An 18965-nucleotide genomic window follows, 5' to 3' on the forward strand; every position below is an offset into this window, starting at 1 on the left:
CCCAATTACAGCTACCTTCACTATAGTGAAATGGATTGCATTTCTATTCACATTTTGGCAATGTCTAAATTCCTACCTATACATATAAATTAGCACATGCATTTTTAAAAAATTGAGTTAGTGCCCTCATTTTGTTTTTGCTTCCCCCACCCCACTCCATTTGTTTCTTCTTCAGGGCTGTGGGTTCGAGTCACATGTTGGGTGAAAGATTCCTGCATTGCAGGGAGTTCTACTGAATGATTCTTTGATTCATTTTGGCCACCATTACAAGCATGCATAGGGTTGTACTGCAAGGCAGGCTAGGGAACCTTGGAACTGGAAGCAAAACAAAGCCCTTCAGACCTCTCCATGTGACCCCTGGGACTTTCCATTGGCTGTGCCCATCCCTTGGCCACATCATCCATTGGTTCTGCTGTGTACCTCCCCAACAAGTGCTTTTGCCTGGCTACATTGTGTCTTTCGCCTGCCATAATGCCTCTGGCTTGCCTGCATAGAGGATGGAGATGTATATGTGGTTGTGTAGAAGCCTCTTAACTTCTGTGTTGCTGAAATCTAGCCTACTGTACGAAAACAAGAACCCCACCCATTGCTCTGGCCACTTTGCCTCTAGCCCCACTTACAAATAGTATGCACCCCCCTTCGCCACAAAAAGAAAAGAGTTTGGCATTTGCCCATTAAGTAATGTGCCTCTCCACCTGAAAAAGGTTCCTTAACCTGGTTGTAAGTAGTGGTGAGATCGCACCTTTCTAGGCCGTTGTCTGTGACAAATGCCAACTGGGGAATTGTGGCATCTCATGGTGGTGGCCTGGCCTGGCCACCCATTGCAAGGCTTCACATGTATTGGTAAGTGGGCTTATCAAAGTCCTGTTCCCACCTTAAGAAAATGCAGCACGCTGAGGCTGCCAGAGGGAAACATTGCTGTTCAAGACACTCTGTTGATTCCTAAGCAAAGTTTAAAACTTTAATGCATTAAACAGAAGATTCATTGGCAGAAGTCAGTTCTGGTCTTACCATTAGCCAAAGTGAGGCAACTGCCTCAGGTGGCAGTTGCTGAGGGCAGCAATGCCCCTTGACTTTTCCACCTGAGCTCCAGCCGTTCTTCTCAGTTAAAGGGAAGAGCTGTGTGTTCCTTCCCTGTGCCCTGTGAGTTAGCCTGCTGCTACCCTCACATGCGGTGGTATATACTATCCTGTCAACAGCGATGAAGTATGATTTAGCTGCCAGCCTGGCTGGTTTCTGTACCCAGAATGGGGCCTGAGGGAGGCATTTTGTCCTTCGCCTCAGGCAGCAAAATGTCTAGTCCCAGGCCTGGGGAAAGTGAAACGTGCAGCCTTTTTTTGCACAACCAGCAGCATGTAACTAACCTGTGATTTGCCAGAGAGGTAACAGAGCACATTATCACACCTACTATTTTTTTTTTTAAAAAAAGAACAATATGGAGATGAGCCATGTTTGAGCTCCCAGGTGACAGACTCGGTCCTGAGAGGGTAGGGGGGAATAGTTGTTTAGGGCTATGGCAAAAATACAGGCATGCCTCTCCTCATATTCTAGGACACAGAGCAGAATAACCCCAAAGCTGGCCATACTGAGTCATGTGGAACTTGGTCCTATTGCAAAATTTCAGCTCATGGCTTGAAACAGAAAACAGATACTGGAATAATTTGTGGGAGAAATTAATTAATTAAATTAATTAAAGAAGTTTATATACCGCTTAATTAAAAAAAACAAAAAACACCCCACCTCTAAGCAGTTTGCATAAAATGATATAAAATATTCATAAAATCAACAGACTTTAAAAGCCAAGAAATCCAATGCTTTTGTCAATTATGCAGCTGTATGAATTAAAAAGTTTGCTTCACAATTGAAGGATACCCATGGCTGTTTAAATGGAGTCCTCCAAACAACATTATGTCCAGGGTCTTCCATTGTCTAGGTCCAACACTGTATTTAGAATAACTACTGCCCACTATGCTGCATTCATATTTCCAGAGGTTTAGTGAATTATTGGATAACTACTAAATTAGATACAAACAGATGTCATAAGAACACAAAAGGACCCCGCTGGATCAGAACCCAAGGCCCATGTAGGTAAGTATCCTGTTCTCACAGTGGCCGACCAGATGCCCATGAGAAACCCACAAGCAGAACCGAAGGACAACTCCTCCAGATTCTCCATTCTAATTCATCACTGTTAAGTAGGCTGACTCTACCCTGCTTTCTCTTCCACTTCTCTTCTAGTATGATTTGGAGAATTTCTAAAACAAATTTTAGAACTGGTGCATGCACAGTTTGTCACAGTTTATATCTCCCCCTTCCCAGGTTCCCAATGCAAGAAAAAACTTTGGTGAAAGCACAGCACAAGAAGCGATACTGGGTCATTCCCTTTTTTGCTTTGCCTTTTCATAACAATTTATTGATTTTCCAAAAACAACAATACAAAAAAACAAACCAGAAAAAAAACCATAACCAAATTAAACCATAAATTTTGGTCTACTTCCCTCTACTCCCCCTCTTGGTTCCATTATAATATACTTGTTTAGGCACGTCCATAAAACCTTATATATTTAACAATCCAATTTTAAAACCTCCTTCGTATTATTACAAGTGACATTTACAAGTTATACTAATGTAAAAATCTATACACAAAGCTTTAAAAATATGCTTTAAACAATTGCCATTTTTTGTAATAATTTGTCCTGCATAGTTCAATAATTTATTTTGGCAGTCTTCATCTTTATCCTCTTCTTTATGTTCTTTGGCCAAGGCTTCTCCCTTCCATAGGGGCTGACTGGTCTTGGCCTGGAGTTCAATCTCGCGTATCGGAACAAATACTGGCTCATTCCCAACCAAGTCCAAAAATAAATATTTAAAATTGAGAAATAGTAGCTTGCTAACTTGATACTTAATTGCGAACTACAATAACCAGATGCCGAAAAGGCTTCCGGGGTTGCTACTAGAACAACAACAACAATTTAAATAATACCTGCACCCAGGCTTACAATTGAAAAGGCACACCACAAAATGAAAAAGGGATGCAGATCAGTAGCAGTCAACAGGGCACATTGGGGTGGGGCAGCAACATGGAGGTCACTGTCAGTAACTGAGAGGGAGCAGGGAGGTCAGCATGGCGCAGGTGCAGTGGCTGGAGTATCTGATTGGTTCTGCCACCACACCTGCACCACACCTGCCTCTCCGCTGCCTTGCCCCTCCCACTTTTGGTTATCAGCTTCCCTGTTGTGAAGCCAGGCGAGCAACACTGCCTCACCAGCCACTGCTGATGCAGAGAGAGGAGTGGAAAAAGCAAAGTCAGGCAGCGGTTCTTAAAGTTGCCATGTTCTTCTGAGGACCTGCTGATCTTACTCTGGTCTCTTTAGCGCGGCAGCGCAATAAATGTGATATTGCTTTGACATGGAGAACAACTGAGATGTAGATCTTTGGAATCGCCTAAGAGAAACATGTTCATAGTTTGTAGCCTACTACCAACTTTTATCATACTGTGCTGCTTCTTAAACTTTTATGTTTTTAAAGGGAAACAATTGGTTTCTAACATGAACCAAGAGTACGGGCCATAGCTTGTTACAAAGACCTTGTTTTTGCCAATACATGTGCTTTTTCCTCTTATAGCAGCACCAAGGTGTCAGCTGGGTCCAATTTATTGTTTACCCATAATAAGAGAAGATAAAACCAGTTCCAGAGATCTGTTTATGAGTCAGGCTATCTATGGTTATATAATTAAACAAACCTCTCTGCCAATTTGTTGTTTGGGGGTGTAGGAGGGGAAAAAGGGAAAGACAATTAGATCATTTCTCAAGGCTGCAATGTTGCACAATAAACGCTTTGTGCCACTGTGCCATAAGCCCCAAATTTTGGCACTTAATGGCTTGTGTGTACAAGCATTTCCCCCACCCTAGAGCGGTTCATAAATCACCTTCTGAAATTCTATACTCTATTTGTAGACAGTTAATTTGTGGGCACCATTTCACCAAATTTTGTCAGCGTTAGAGAAGTTAGCGTCAGTGGCAATAGCGCAACATTTTTCTTTCTTTTCCTAAGGGAGGTGGGCGCCAATGCAAATCACATCCCGGCAACAGTGTTCACAGTTTGACTACCATTTTGCATACTCCACAACCTGGATCCAGCCCCGTTCTAGGGCATTTTGATAGTGGTGAGGAAACGTCAATAGTGGAGAATATTTGGAGACCCTTCTGCAAAGTGGCCTTCTTGTGGAAGTGCGAGGCGGGGGAGGCGAGTAAAACAAACAAACAAAAAATCTCCCAAATTTTCTGGCGGAAATGTCCTCTGAGCAATTTTGCCTGAGTTCCTTTAAAAATAAATAACTAAATAATACAATCTCAGATTAAGAATGTGGCAGGAGCAGCAGTAATAATAATAATAATAATAATAATAATAATAATTTATACCCCACACATCTGGTTGGGTTTCCCCAGCCACTCTGGGCGGCTTCCAACAAAATATTAAAAATACATTAAAACATCAGTCATTAAAAACTTCCCTAAACAGGGCTGCCTTCAGATGTCTTCTAAAGGTCAGGTACCGGTAGTTGTTTATTTCCTTGACATCTGATGGGAGGGCGTTCCACAGGGCGGGCGCCGCTACTGAGAAGGCCCTCTGCCTGGTTCCCTGTAGCCTCACTTCTTGCAGTGAGGGAACCACCCGAAGGCCCTCGGTGCTGGACCAGGCTGTCCAGGCTGAACGATGGGGATGGATACGGTCTTTCAGGTATACTGGGCCAATGTAGGTCTTTCAAGACTGGTGTTATGTGGTCTCAGCTCCCGCTCCCAGTCACCAGTCTAGTTGCCACATTCTGGATTAATTGCAGTTTCCGAGTCACCTTCCAAAGTAGCCGCACATAGAGCACATTGCAGTAGACCAAGCAGAAGATAACCAGAGCATGCACTACTCTTGCGAGACAGTCTGCGGGCAGGTAGAGTTTCAGCTTGCATTCCAGATGGAGCTGGTAGACAGCTGCCCTAGACACAGAATTGACCTGTGCCTCCATGGACAGCTGTGAGTGCAAAATGACTCCCAGGCTGCGCACCTGGTCCTTCAGGGGCACAGTTTCCCCATTGAGGACCAGGGAGTCCCCCATACCTGCCTGCCCCCTGTCCCCTCAAAACAGTACTTCTGTCTTGTCAAGATTCAACCTCAGTCTGTTAGCTGCCATCCAACCTCCAACGCCTCCAGGCAGAAAAAGCAGGCAGAAAAGAAAAAGGAAATAAAGTTCCAGTAAAGGAGTGCCAATGTAGGGTAAAGGAATATACCAAGATTATGCCATGGAGAAAGTTTTCATGCAAACTCTCCATTTGGCAGATAGTTGGGGTAGTATCTGATGTTACTAATAACTCGCTGCTACAAATCGTGCTATGACGATCCAGTTCTTCAGAATTGCATATATCATGCCATACATTCAATTTCAGATGTGAGACCACCTTGGAAAATGCACCGATTCCAATATGAAGACCACATAAAAACTGTGGGCTTAGGCTACCTTTTCATAGATGAGAATAATCCAGACAGTGAGAGACCAACATACATCGTCATACATCATTACCATTTCAGCAGCCTAGTAGGCCCACAACTGGGTTCACATTAACCAAACAACTTACAATGGACTAGCCAGGTTAGTCTATTGCTGCGGCAGAAACAACCAAGAAGCTTGTGGTGCCTTGGAGACTAACAAACCAATAATGCATAAGCTTTTGTGTCCTAGTGGACACTTCACCAAATTCAGGTAGGTTCAGCCTTAGTTAGCATATGTTCGTATTTCCACACACACAGGTGTAGAGAGAAGAAAAGCATATAAATGATGGTGTCTAATGGAAATGAAATGCAAAACTGCAGCCTGAGACCATTCACCACAGCTATTAATTAACACTTGCCATGTTCACTGCAGGTAAAATCCTTGTGCGTAACTCCACGACAACTTGGGGTTCAGAGTTAATGAAGCTCTCTATTACCATATTTATTGGAATAATAGCAAACTGGTTAATGCAAAAAGCTTTCCATTTGGAGCAACTTTGAAAGTGTTCTCCAGCAAAGGTCTGTTTTGGAATACAAGGGAGGCTGAAAGCCCTTTACTTCATGAATCAGCAGTTGGTTAAGCAGATAGGAAGCCAGGGATAGAGATGAAGGGCCAGTTTTCACAATAGACAGAGGTAAACAGCAGGATGCACAAAGTCTCTGTGTTGGGACCTGTGCTATTTAACATCTACTCATTACTGACCTGGGAAGGATGTGAAAAGCAGAGTCACCAAATATGCAGGTGATACAAAATTAATCCAAGCGCATCCTGCCAAAGCAGACCGAAATCTTGGAGATTACATGCAAAGGTCAATTAATCACATGCGGCATTTCAAATCCTCTGGATGTAGGAGCTACTGAAACACACTTGGTCTCCCAAATGGTGTGAGTCCTGCATACTAAAGACTGTGGGTATCATGAAAAGGCACTCATTCTCTAACATCAACATATAATGCCTCTGTCTTTTAGCTTGCTACCATACTCCATTCTTATATGTCCTTTCCTTGACACTGCCAAGAAAAGAAATTGCATAACTTACCATTGCAGATGGATTGTTCCACTGTGCAATTAGGAAAAGTGTTTCAAACTCAGAGTGTTGTGAAGATCAGACAAAGTATATATTTCTATTGATTTAAGAATGTTGGAAAATTGTGCCCCTTGCATCATCAATACGGGAAAAAATAGACGAAATTTATACACCTCCCATTTAGTACAGGTTGGGGAACACATTGACATAATTTAATACGATCATTGCTATTATAAATATTTCCAAATCATCTCAGAAGAAAACAGACAGCTCTGCTCCATGTATTTGTCATAAACTACTGCCGGAGAACAAATATGTTGTTAACACCACTTGCCAGCTCCCTTCAGTTTTGAAAGATTTAAAATCCCAGTGACTTATGAATTAAGAAAGCAGAAATGATGAGTGACGTCCATATCACTTGGCTAATTCATTTCTTACACATATCTTGGACACTTTTGATGCTAAAGCAAAAAATTTAAATTTAAAGAATCCTTGGGAGAAAAAAAGGAGAAAAGAAACCAAACCATTTTTGGGATTGTGTTGCTACAGGGAAGGGTGGAGTAGAGCCTTACTTCATTTGACTCTTGGGCTTTATAATCTTTATGACTGCACATGTAACTCCAGATCCTATTCTTAGAACCAGCAGATCTAATCTTTAAATAAATCTAAGCCATTGACCTCAACAATAACTTGTGGCAGGCAAGGACTCTGTTGGCCAAGTAGTCCTGTTAACTGTAAAAGAAAAGGGGGGGGGGAAGAAGACCCATCTAAAAGCAGCCGTAGCACTTAAAACAAAAATAAAAGGAATGTTTTTGGGTGGGGATAGTGAATCAACAGTCAGATGTCCCACCCTCATGAATAATACCCTTTCACTTTCCTTGAATTGTACATTGTGATAAGACCAGCCTGCTGGTTTCGGTCTTTCGGTGCCACGAACAAGCCAAGTTGCAAAGTTGAGCTTCCTGCCCTTTCAGTATATTTAATTAATATAAGCCACGCATTGTCACAAGTCAGCTGGTTTGCACCAAAAGCTTTATTAAATTAGCAGATGCTTGTTGTTTAGAGATTAACTTTGCACATTGTCGGTTTTGTCCGTTCCGTTAAAAGGATATGCGCAAGCAGAACCTGTGCTTTCTTAAATGGCAAGGGCCAATTGTCATACTGCAGTTTGGGGTCCTCAAGTTGCTATTGCCAAGTCTTACATCACAACTGCTGGCTCTGACACTGATTGACCAAGGTGAAGGGTGAAGCACCAAGGCTGTTAAGGGCCCTCTTGGTCAACACATTCCAGTTATGGGTAGATCCAAACTTGCATGTGGAGCCAGAGACAAAGGAAAGAACATGGCTTTTTCTGACCATATTTTGAGGCATGTCTTCTCTGGCAGGCCTATGTTCTCCTTGCTTCTGAAATCTACTTTGATATCAAGAACATTGGTGTCCTCTTGATAGGGTTGCATTGTAAATGGTTTTACAGAGGATAGACCTCTCTTCAAAGGGCTATCAAGAGAAAAGCCCTCTATCTGAAAGTGTTTGAAGGGCTTACTAGTGGAAGTCTTCCTTAAAGACAAAGGCTACCAGAAAGAGAGAGTAGGGGGTGGCACCTGAAGTTGCCCATCAACAGATTATTTTATTTATTGAATTTATATCCTGCCCTTCATCCCAAAGGAGCCCGGGGCGACACTGGTGTGTGTGGGGAGGGTAGCAGTAGTATGCATTGGGCTAGTCTTGATTTTAATGAGGGGCAGGTTCATATGTGCAAGGTCCTTATTTATTATTACTTAATTACATTTATGAATAACCAGTGCAGAAAAATTCTGTAGGTGACATGCAATGTAGTAGCATCATATCAAAACACACAGAAGCAACTATTAACAAAGGAAACCTCACGGCAAGCAAAACAATACACACACACACACAAATCTCTGTCAAACCAAACAACTCCCAATAACAATATTAAGCACTAGCTAATTAAATATGTTTAAAATTGCTTAAAATACTGGAACTATAGGGAGGCCTAGGAGAAAATACTAAATCTTTGCCTGACCCCGAAGTGCAGCATAGAAATCTTTCAAATAAATAAAGGAAAAAGCAGTTCTTCGTATATTTCCCCTAGTTAATTCCTTGATCGATGTGCACTGTGAGTTCTTTTGATTGTGGCCCTTGTCCGCAGCAGCTCTGAAAAGCAGCTTGACAAAGTCTTAGTGAGATTGTATGTTTAAGAAATGGACTGGATAGCAGAATATGGTCTCTTCTTTAGGGGCTTTTATAGAGAATAGGAAACCTCAAATTAGCTTTTGCATTAGGCATAGCTCATGATACATTTGTCACAGCTCATTTGAAAGGATTTATTTCCCGTGGCCTTGTTGGAAGTAACACCTTTTAGCGAAAGTGGATCCATTATGTTTTGTACAAAGGAGGTATATGACTGTTTCATTCTTCAGCGCCTTCTCACAGGGGAGGGCCATAGCTCAGTGGCAGAGCATGTGCTCTGAATGCAAAAGGTCCCAGATCCACTCCTTGGCCTCTCCTGCGTGAAACCCCAGACAGCTGCTGTCAGTCAGAGTAGATAGACAATACTGAGCCAGAGGGACCAACAGTCTTACTTGAAGTAAGGTGGCTTCTTATGTTCCGTTGTGAATTCAGCGTGTTACTCTGAATTTATCATGCCACAAATCTTAAGGGGATTTAGCACAGACCAAATAAAGGTTATTTGAGCTGCAAGTCGGTGAAGTAATACACAGTCGCTTCAGCATGTGCCAAACACTGCGTATATCTGCTCAAACTACATTAAGCTAGTGGAGTTGTGTAATTTGGCCCTCAGTGACACTAAGAGCTTATGGAGCAAAAGGAACTGAAAAATCGAGAATTTTTCAGGTCTTTATTTTTTCCTTCCTATATGCAGTAAGGAGCTTACTTTTATTATCATATAGGAGAAAGCAGATGCTTCCTGTTTGTATCATTAAATTATTCTGTTTCCTGAAAGGAAGCTTTGATGAAAAGAAACTGCAGATAGCTGAAATATCTAACACCACCCTTGTTTTGCACTGGTCAACATGAAATATCTTCATTCATTTTAACCCTACATACATTTTTTTTGGGGGGGAGGGGTAAAATTATCTCTGTGGTCAGAACCCACTCACTAGTCCAGTTCTTTTAAAAATCTAATGTATGTATGATGGAGGTGTCCCCCCCCCCCATTATGCACAGGTCACCCAAATGCCTCAAGTTGCTTTTCAACATGTAGAGAGGCTAATATGGTCTTGCTGCTACTGGCATCAGCAAATCTGGAATCTTATTGATTTGGATGGAAGCATTATTTAAAAACAACGTGTTTTGGTTTTATGTCCAAATAGGGAGCTGCATGCAACTCGTGTGTAGATCACATGCAACAATTGCACATGTGTTTCACTGTATGTGCAGGCACTTGGGAGCTCTGGGAAATTTTACCTTTCCAAAACTTGTATATATTACACGCTTTCAGTGAAATACATGTGTCCCATAATCCTACAGTTTGCATGTAATTTGCTAAACTGAAGATCTTCCTATGTAGGGATATTGTCCTGTTTAATGTACAGTGGAACCTCAGCTTTCTTTCTTTCTTTCTTTCTTTCTTTCTTTCTTTCTTTCTTTCTTTCTTTCTTTCTTTCTTTCTTTCTTTCTTTCTTGGGTTTTATAAGCAAGAATAATGATACACAAATAAGTATACCAAGTTTTCTTATGTAATTTGTATGTCACAAAAATAGCATAATAAATGTGGAACCTCAGTTTTCGAAAGTAATTCATTCCAGAAATCCATTTGACTTCCGAAACGTTTGAAAACTGAGGATCAAAGTGCTGTCAGCAAGTTCAATGGGGAAAATTGAGAAATGCACCTCAGAAGCCTTTCGACTTCTGAGGCGCATTTGAAAACAGAAACATTCACTTCTGGGTTTTGGGCAAAATAAACGAAATAGCATCCAGGAGCCTGATTGGCTGCTCCTGCAGGCCAATCAGGTCACTGATTCACTTCCACCTGGAGCTGGATTGGGTGGCTCCTGCGGACCAATCAGACTGCTGCATTCTGGATCCTATTGTTCTAGGATTCAGCTCAGTACATAACAAAGATGGTGCACACATTCAGTTGCGAGGGAAAATGAGAGATCACATTGTGTTTAAGGGAATGAATGCATAGTTCCATAGCATCTATTTGAAACAAACACCACAGCTGACTGTTAATCAGAAGGTTGGTGGTTCAAACCCACCCAGGGACAGCTGTGGGCAAAAGATTCCTGCATTGCAGGGGCTGGACTAGTCTTTACAAAAGTCCTACCTGGAGGGGCTGAGGATTAAACCTGGGACTGTCGACTTACGAGGCATGTGCTCTGCCACTGAGCTATGACTGTCCCTTGGGTGTTTTATGAAAGTGTTGCACACCAGCAACATAATAATCCTCATTTTTGACCAGTGAAAAGCGGAAGCAACTTTGCTATCATTGCACTCTGCTAAGCTGTTTCAGTGCAATGGAAGAATAAGAAACAGATTAAGACATGATAGTCATGAAAGTTGTCTTTACAAACCCTTCTCCTCCCGCTCAGTACAGGTGATTTTTTTTTTTAAGCCTGTCAGGACAAATTCACCAGGGTTATTTCAAATAGTGAAACATTCCATTTTGACAGATTAAAGGTTAAACCACTCTGGATCATGTGCATGTTTGTAACGTACTGTAATGCATGCGTGGAGAAAGCAGAGAGGAATTGTTAAGGGCAGTATAATTGGAAAAGCAGAAGGTTGCATAATGTCTGGCATCTGTAAGTTAATATGGTATCTGCTGCCACGTGCATCATGCAAACTTCCTGAGCAACATTTGACTGGGTGCAGGGGGAGGTGGCAGAAAAGAAGATTCAGCTTCTGCTATTTTTAATCCATTTCTCTTTAGCAGAACAGTGAAAAGGAAAAAAAAAAACACATCACCATCTTTAGGGACTCTGGTGGTCAACTTGGTTAGTTTCTCTGAAGCTGACATAGCATTTCAAATTTCATTTTAACAACAAGGCATGTCGAGGAGTGCCAGTGGCAATTTTGCTCTATTGCCTCTGCAAAGTTGTATTGGACTTGTTTTAAATATGTTTTTATTGTTTTATCACTTGAGGATTGTTGTTGTTTTGCCATCCTGGGCTTCCCTGGGAGGAAGAGGCAAAATGTTAAACAAACAAACAAAATGTCTGTTTTGTTCTGCAGTGGCAGACCGCGCGCGCGCGCGCACACACACACACACACACACACACACACACCTAGCCAAACTTAATTTTCATGGAAACTAAATGAGACATAAAGAAGTTGTTAATTTGAGACCAATCCTGTATTCCAGGGGTGGGGAATCTTTTTGGCTCCATGGGCCAGATCCTTATTAGGATCTGCTTTGTGGGCCAAATTTTACTTTATAAAAATCTCAGGAAATGAAAAGCTGACCTTGTTTATTGGCTGTTGCTTTTTTAAGAAAACCTACCCATTCATTTTAGATTGATAGATCAATATTAAGAAACAATATTAATAAAAACATTATCTTGAAGTTCTGCATATGGGAAAGGTCATGGAGCATTTTCTCACCCAAGCAAACAGGTGAGAAGTTTCGAAGTCCATATAGCAAAAATAGCTCATGGCAGAACTGTAAGTTTAAGACAGAATTCTAATGTAACTGAGACTAGGTAATAGGGTGACTCTCGGCTGTGTAGTTTTCCAAGTCAAAATATGGCACTGGCACTGCAGTATTATTCGGGAAGACTCATGTAGGCTATACAGATGCCACTCCTTCTCTCCCTGAAATAGCCACTTAGTCACTTGTTCCTCATTAGCTGCCTTTTTGCCTTTTAAAGTGGGCTAATTTCATACAAGCTATTGTTAAAGTCTGGAGAACCAACTCTCCATGAAGACGTCAGTGCAGTGGGTTGTACATTTGGCTGTGAAGGTGCAGTAACCAAGAAGAATCAATATTTAGGTTGGGAAGCATTCAAGTTGCTTGCTTGGTTGGTAATGCTAGGTTTCCATTATTTTGTTGAAGTATAATTAATGCTCTCACTTGCCACACCACTTAATCCAGGCCCATTTTATTTGGAGCCCAGATCAGAGCTGCTAATGAAAGACAGCTGTAGAATCACTCCAAGTCTGGAGTGTGGAGGTTCCCCAGATTCATTCAGCTTTCATTATTAAGTCACCATTCATCAAAAGCAAGGCCAGCATTACCAAAAGTCTTCCGTAGGGCTCCATCTGATGCTGCTTGAATAATGTATGCCTTTAGAATGCCTGTCTAAGAATCACCTGCTCACTTATGCAAACCTGGCTATGTCCTCCCATGCCCTGGAAACAGCCAGATTAGACTGCCATAATGTGTTTGTTGTATATGGGGATGTCACTGAAGAATACTCAAAAGCCTCAGCTTGCCTAAAATACAAGCTTTTACCAGTTTGATGTTTCCTGGAAACCTGTGGTCTAGGGACACTTGGAGGGTGTGTTCTATCATGCTGTGGCTTTCCAATTATCATATGGTATGATGTATCCTTAATACAGTTGTACCTTGGTTTTTGAATAGCTTAGTTCCCAAATGTTTTGGCTCCTGAATGCTGCAAAACCGGAAGTGACTGTTCCAGTTTGCAAACTATTTTTGGAAGCCGAACATCCTATGTGGCTTCCGATTGGCTGCAGAAGCTTCCTGCAGCCAATCAGAAGCCGCAATTTGGTTTTTGAATGTTTTGGAAGTCGAAACGGATTCATTTGACTTCCAAGGTATGACTGTATGCTCTTTTTATTACAATTGTTAGCGTTCTTGGTAGTGGGGGAGGTCTTCTTACGGCTTGAAAATAAGCTTAACAGATAAAGAATCAATAAGTGTGCCTGCATTGGAGTTTGTAAATGGATGGGGGGGGGGATGAAGGGATTGAAAGGAAGTAAGGTTTTTAACCCTGACTTTGAGTACTGTGGCAAGACAAAGAAACAGCTCTGACTGCAATCAGTAAAAGATTAGAAGAATGAAGTTGGCACCAGACATCTGAGCTCATATCCCCTCCTTGTCTTCCCCATGAGGGTGTGGTCAGCTCCCCCACCTCCACTACTTTAAATTCTGGAAGAAAAGGAGGCGTGAAAGAAGGAAACTATTAACATGGGGCAGAGAGGAAATGACTTTACCCGCAAGCTGACATCAGGATCCGATATAGGCATAGAGTCAAGGGAAGGCCATTCCCTGAGATATTCCCAGAGATAATAATGAGTGGAAAGGACACGCCCGAACGGGACAGGGGATGGTGAGGAATAGCAAGTGGGTGAAGGCTGCAGATTCCAAAAGGTTCAAAATGGTAGGCGGGTCAGATAGCATGATATCATATGGTATGATGTACAGTGGTACCTCAAGTTAAATACTTAATTCGTTCCGGAGGCCCGTACTTAACCTGAAACTGTTCTTAACCTGAAGCACCACTTTAGCTAATGGGGCCTCCTGCTGCTGCCGCGCCGCTGGAGCATGATTTCTGTTCTCAACCTGAAGCAAAGTTCTTAACCTGAAGCACTATTTCTGGGTTAGCGGAGTGTGTAACCTGAAGTGTATGTAACCTGAGGTACCACTGTATTCTAATGTAACTGAGACTAGGCAATAGGGTGACTCCTATTACCTAGGAGTAGGTAATAGATATGATGTAATGCAGATGCCCATGGGCATGTTTTATGTTATACTGGTACTTGGGAAGTAGAAAGTAGAAATCTCTATTGAACACGGCTTTCCACTACAAGTGCAAATTTCACACAGCAGATTCTATTATAACCCATATTCCTGTGCTTAAAGCAATACCTTAGGTCAGGGAAGAACAGAGCTCACAGTCCTACCACACACACTCCTGGTTACTCCCTTCCCTGCAGCTTTCTTTCATAACAATAATATATTAATTTATTATTTATACCCCACCCATCTTATTTCTTTATGTGCCCATTAGGTCACTGCAGTCTGCAGGAAAGCTTTTCCTTCAAGTTCCAAAGATCTCAGAAGCCCACTCCACAGGGCCTTTGATGTGGCTGCCCCTGTTCTGTGGAATAGCATCCCTGTTGAGATATGACAGGTGCCCACTATCTCCATCTTCTGGAAACGAAGACATTCCCCCGTCCTCCAAAAAGCTTTCCCAACTCTCTGCCATGTGTCTGCTTTGTATTGTTTACAAATTTATCTGTTACAGTGGTACCTCGGTTTTCGAGTGTCTCAGAAGCCGAACGTTTCAGTTTCCAAACGCCGGAAACCTGGAAGTAATTGCTTCCATTTTTGAATGTGCCTTGGAAGTTGAACAGTTTCTGCTGAGTCCCCCCCCCCCATTTTCTTTTTCCACCTCAGTTTTCGAACGTTTCAGAAGCTGAACAGCCTTCTGGAACGGATTATGTTCAAAAACTGAGGTACCGCTGTATATATTTTTATTTTTGAAGTTGTTTGGATTACATCCTGTACACCACCATGAAACCTTTGTGGAAAACAATAGATAAATATTTTCAGCAGGATACTTTGTGTATGGATTTGTGATTTTGTTGTTGCATTGTTAAGCAACTGGGGGTCAGATATCATTGCTGATCTACTTCAAATTGCTCAGAGATCTGCCAGCAGATCCCTTCCTACCTTCTGCCCACTCCTGCCTTCAGGGGCCTACCACTTTTCAACACAAATTTCACAATCCACTCCTTTGCACGTATGTGATCCTATTGGTCCAACTTGTTGAAAAGCAGTAGGGAGCCAGGAGGGTTGCATAGGTCTCCTGCCTGATATGCTTCTCGATGCTTTGGTATACTGCTCCAATCAGCCCCAGCCAACATGACTGTACTGGCTGGGGCTGCTCATGGGAATTACAGCCCAAAACATCTGGAGAGCACCAATCAGTTGGGAGAAGGCTGCTCTGGAGGGTAGCCCTGCCAGTCTGGATAACCAGTGCTACAGCTTGGCTGTAGAGGTGATGCTTTGCGTGCAGAAAGTCTCAGATTAATTGCTGGCAACTCCAGTTGTTTGTTGTTGTTGTTTGGCAAGAAAAAAGTAATGAGTCTCAAGTTATAGGGTGGTCAAAGAGGAGACCTGTTGGAGATCCTGAAGAGCTTTTGCAGTCAAAGTGGACAGCAGCAGGCGAGATGGACAATGATCCATACAGAAAGCTTGTGACTCCTTGTATTTGTGGACCTGGATGCTCCATTGATGTGATTCAGTATAAGGTCCTTCCTTGTATCCCTCTCCATATAATTCCAGTAGTAGTCAAGGAGACAATGGCAGGCAGTCTTTTAGCGTTCAAAATTTAATAGCATTGAAAAGGGGGGGGGGGTTAGGGAGACCAATTTTATTCTGAAAGGAAATAGACCTGAGCTTGTAAAACTGATTATAGTCTGGCACTGAGGCAAAATCAATGCAATGCTCCATTTATGCTCAGGGATTTTGATAGTGCTGTGTGAAGAGGAAGGTTTACAGAAATGTTTTAGGACTTGGGAGAAAACTAATTGAGGAAATCTACATGTATTATTATTATTATTATTATTATTATTATTATTATTATTATTTACAGCTTTCTGTCTATTGTGGAAGTCCACAACCTTGTAACAACTCTGATAGCTTCCTGTGAATCAGTCAGGCTCTGATGTACCACATCTTTATATACCAGGTATTGTTCAAACCCAACTGGTGAGAAGTCCAGCTGTACTGCTATAGAATTTAAAACACATCACCCCTGCAAAGGATCCTGGGAACTATAGTTTAAGGGTGCCCTGGGATGGGTAAAATACAATTTCCAGGATTCTTTGGTGGGGAAAATATGCTTTCAATGTATGGTGTGTACACAGCCCAATTTTCTTTTGTATGAATGATTACTGGAAGATTAAAGTATCCAAGGATCACAGAAACTTAGAGTTGAAAAGGACCCCAAGGGTCATCTAGTCCAACCCCCTGCAATGCAGGAATCTCAACTAAAGCATCCATGACAGATGGCCACCCAACCTCTGCTTGAAAACCTCCAAGGAAGGACAGTCCACAATCTCCCAAGCTCCACTGTCAAACAGCTCTTACTGTCAGAAGGTTTTTCCATATGTTTAGTCGGAATCTCCTTTCCTGTAACTTGAAGCCACTGGTTCGAGTCCTGACTTTGTTTGCAATGTATTCAGGCCTATACAGCCGCCTAGCAAACAGGTGGTGCAGCTCCAAATCGTGCATTTGGTTCTCAGAGGGAGGAACTTCAGCCCACAGACGCCTCACCTTTAGCCAACTGCAGCTAAAAAGTCTCAGCTCTCTCTACCTCTGCTCCAGATTCAAACTGCAAACTCCTTTGTTGTGCCTCTCTCTTCCCCCCAGTCTCAAAGCATACCGCCGCAGGTAAATTGCCCATTTAGAGGAAGCTCTCTAGATATTAGATTTCCTTGAAGAATCATAAGCCAATGATTCACACACCTTCGCAAAACACGGTCCCCTAACAGCTGCAGCAATATGTGCATGCTGTTTTAAGTGTCTATGGAAAAAAGGTTCAAATGTTATTGTTTGAAAGCTGCGTTTCTTGTTCCAATATTCCAATGGGTGATTTGTATGCAAAGCATATGAGTTCCAATTGGCTGTATGCAAGGGCAAAGACGTCATAGAAACTGTTCTAATTCACCTTCTAATTGGTTTCAGGAAGTTTTCTTTCCATCATGTTGCCATCAAACTTGCGACCTCATTGCAGTTATGTGGCTTCTAAAGAGAGGCTGAAAAACCACATTCTGCTGTTAAGACGTTTCCCCCTTTAAAATAATATCTTTTTAACACCAAAACCAAGGATGTGTCTTATGAGGAGGTTTATCATAAACCTTGCCCCTAACAGAGCAGAATCCCACTTCACTTGTTTATATGCAGGATGAAACCAGAGGAAAACATTTCTCTATAACCAGGCCTTGGACTGATTTAACATTCTATGGTAGGTTTGCCATAGAATGGACATACATTCAGTTTTCCCCAGATATGTCCTCTTTTTCAGTGTTAAAATTTGAGTCCGGAGGGATTTTTAGAATTTGGTAAAATGGGGGGGGGGGGGTCGGCGGCGATTGATTTTGTATTTTTATGTTGTGAACTGTGATCTTCAGATGAAGGGCAATATACAAATTTAATAAATAATAATTATAAATGTAGAAGAAAATCTACTTGTTCCAGTCTCTTGTTTAGTCAAAGCTATGGAATCTGTGACAGTCTACTCTGGAGACCACACATTGCTATTTTATCTGTTTAATAAGTTGTTACTGTGAACATTTAATGTGTCAGATATACTAGCACTGAGCTGCTAGACATTTTTACTTGGCCTGTTACAAGCCTGTCTATATTTCTTGGGAGCTCTTGCTTTTTTGCTTGTGTGTACTGATTTTTGAGATTCCAATGTTTGCAATTATACTTCCTCTAATAACTCGGAACACTTGTTCACACTTCCTGCTACTTCAGTTGGAACAAGTGGGAGGATGGGGGGAATCTGCAGACTGCTCTCGTTTCAGCAGTAATAACGGCAGCGGAGTGTTTTCACTAGCCTATAAATCAGATTATATAATGCTGGTAAATTGGAGAAACCCTGATAGTCCCTGTCCTGCTAGCTAATGTATCTGCCTTGCCCATTCACTTTGTGCAACTGGGCTTGTACCTTCCGCCTCTCATTTCTGCCTGCTCTTTGGATGCTGTGTTGGTAGCCATGTGATTCGGCCGGTCTGTGTCCTGCTTGCAGTCTCGTCCTAAATTCCATCCCCTTGTCGAATGCCAAGCAGACAAAAATGCTGGCATTCAGCTTCCTGGCACTCCTCGGAAGGGGTGTGGGAAAAAAATATTTCACCTCTCAATTGCAGCAGGCCCATGGACCAGTTATTGGTTCACTGAAAGGGTGCCCTAAGAAGCCCTCCCCCCTCCCCTTCCCAGTGTGGAATTCTGCTCCTGGGCTATAGCAAGTGGCCACATGCAATACAGGTGAGTGCTGTAGGGGACCGGAAAGATTTGTGGAAATCGGAGCTTTTGAGCACAGCAGCAGCCTCTGCAAGACGAGCCCTGCTAACTAGGCTTGTGCTTTTTCCAACCTCTCACATGCTGCTGAGTAATGGATTACGCTGGCAGAAAAAGGTCACTCTGCACCCCTGCATTTCTGATTAGCTGTAATGCACCAGCAAAGGATAAATGCAGTTAATATGATAATCAGGGAGATGGGTAATGTAAATTATTCAGACAAAATTACAGAAGAGATCCTGTTCTCCAGAATTCAAATTAATGAAGTTGATTGATCACCCTTGCAGGCTGTGGCTGCTTCCACACTAGTCCTTTTTTTTTATCAGGAACTGCTGTGCTTTGCTCACTCACTTTTTTCATTTGGCATCCAGTGTTCCCTATTATGCTCCCATATGTCTCATGATAGGATTGCTTAGAATC

This window comes from Podarcis melisellensis (assembly GCF_964234715.1).
Source record: "Podarcis melisellensis genome assembly, chromosome: 1".
In the NCBI taxonomy this organism is placed as follows: Eukaryota; Metazoa; Chordata; class Lepidosauria; order Squamata; family Lacertidae; genus Podarcis; species Podarcis melisellensis.